This window comes from Erinaceus europaeus, chromosome 1 (genome assembly GCF_950295315.1).
Source record: "Erinaceus europaeus chromosome 1, mEriEur2.1, whole genome shotgun sequence".
NCBI lineage: Eukaryota > Metazoa > Chordata > Mammalia > Eulipotyphla > Erinaceidae > Erinaceus > Erinaceus europaeus.
The window spans coordinates 123,952,781-123,955,262 of record NC_080162.1 but is presented as its reverse complement, the minus strand read 5'-3'; positions in this window follow the sequence as shown (position 1 = coordinate 123,955,262).

Genomic DNA, 2,482 nt, shown 5'->3' with positions numbered 1-2,482 from the left:
TTTACAAAACTAGCTAATTTCCAGTCTAAATTCTTTTTTTTAACCTTCTGAATTTTTGTGTTCTTTAAACAATACACTAAAAATTAGGTAGTAAAATGTGTGTTTCAGGAACATGTTTTCAAAGGGTATAGCAATAGACATTGTATTTTTAATGCTTTATCTCATATCACCTATTCTCTGTTCTTCATTGTTTCTGGAAAAGTGAGGAAAGAGATCTGTTAGAAAAGCAAAGATGTGATTGAAATTAGCCATGTAATTGGATAGCATATAGTGCAACTCTCTGGAGCCCCACAAAAGGAACATATAAAAGAAATTGACAAAAGGGTCACAGAATTATTAAGAAACTTGGAGGCTGCTTTATGAGGTGCACAATGAAAAGTGTGTGTGTGTGTGTGTATGTGTGTGTGTGTGTGCTTTGACTAAACAATGATTGAATGAAGATTCAATTAACATCTATGAATTTAGAGAGTATACAGTCAGTCACAAAGAAGAGAGATGGGGCTGTCCTGGAAGTGATAATATCACAGTCACTGTTCTGTTATGTCTTTAATGTGAAGCTTTGTGTTTTATATTTCCTTTTTCTCCTACATAAATATTAATATTTTAAAACATATTAACTAAAAATGCAAACCAACAACTAAAAAATGTTTATAAAATTTTACCTTTCTAAAATGCAGGATGTCCACTAAATATGTTCAGGTTAGAAACATTGACTGATAACTAAGAAGAATATAAATCAATACACAATCTATCCAAGATACAAAGGGAAATATGTGTTTCTGGTACCACATAATCAGTAGTGAAAAGAAAAGAAAAGAAAAGAAAAGAGAACAATGAAGAACCTTTGATAGGGCCCACTTTCCCGTATGCGTCTCCCAATCCATATCAAATAATATTGCATCTGCCGATCACAACCTAATCAACACAACGATTGCCACCTCAACATGCTTCACTTCAGACTGTGTCCAGAGACTTCACGTGTGAAATGACAACCCTTCAGCTTCATTACTCAGGTGAGACCTTTCCTTTCATAGTATTCTCTAATTCCATCCCAGGTGGTTCACTTTCTAACAAAGACCCAAAACCTAGATATACACCAGTTTCTGTGAGAGAGAGCATATGTTCACACATATCCATAAACTACTGCAAAATATATACCCGAAAGCAGAAGTACACTAGAGTTTGCAGTGAGTACCCCCCTAACACTTCCTCTCCACTATTCCAACCTTTGGGTCCATGATTGCTCAAAAATTTGTTTGGCTTTGTATGTTAACTCTCTTTTCAGTCACCAGGTTTCAGATGCCATCAGGATGCCAGCCAGGCTTCCCTGGACTGAAGACCCTACCAACATGTCCTGGAGCTCCGCTTCCCCTGAGACCCACCCTACTAGGGAAAGAGAGAGGCAGACTGGGAGTATGGACCGACCAGTCAACGCCCATGTTCAGCAGGGAAGCAGTTACAGAAGCCAGACCTTCCACCTTCTGCAACCCACAACGACCCTGGGTCCATGCTCCCAGAGAGATAGAGAATGGGAAAGCTATCATGGGAGGGGGTGGGATATGGAGATTGGGTGGTGGGAATTGTGTGGAGTTGTACCCCTCCTACCATATGGATTTGTTAATTTATCCTTTCTTAAATAAAAAATAATAATAATTAATTAAAAAAAAGAAAAGAAAAGAGAATAAGAGAAGAGAAGAGAAAAGAAAAGAAAAGAAAAGAAAAGAAAAGAAAAGAAAAGAAAAGAAAAGAAAAAGAGGGAAGGAGAGGGGAGGGGAAGGGAAGGGAAGGGTAGGGAAGAGAAAGAAGGGAAAGAAAGGAAGGGAAGGGAAGGGAAGGGAAGGGAAGCAAGGGAAGGGAAGGGAAGGGAAGGGAAGGGAAGGGAAGGGAAGGGAAGGGAAGGGAAGGGAAGGGAAGGGAAGGGAAGGGAAGCAAGGGAAGGGAAGGGAAAGAAAGGAAAGGGAAGGGAAGGGAAGAGAAGAGAATGGAAGGAAGAGAAGAGAAGGGAAGGAAAATGAAAGGAAGGAAAAGGAAGGGAAGGGAAGGGAAAGGAAAAGAAAGGAATGGAAAGGAATCAAAAAGAAAAGAAAAGAAAAGAAAGGGAGGATGAATCCATTAAAGTACTTATACCTTATATCCCAGTGGAGTTGCCACCTTGATTCACAACAAATATTAGCAACTTATGGAAATTTTCTATTACCCTGACTTCTTCCAGAAACCTCAACTGGAATATGGCTTATTTCCAACAAAAGAAGGTCACATGCTGTTTTCTGCATTTTGAACTTAATATCAAGCAAGAGAAATCAGATGCTAGAGACAGAACAGTAATGGGCCACTTTAGCCTATACTGATACCAAGAGGCATACAGCTCCAACTTCATTGGTAACTCATCTCATAAAGAACACCCGTGACAAAAGTGACACAAATTAAATGCTAAAGTATTTCAAAAGTACATGGAATGCCAGCACTTCAGCCTAATTATTCA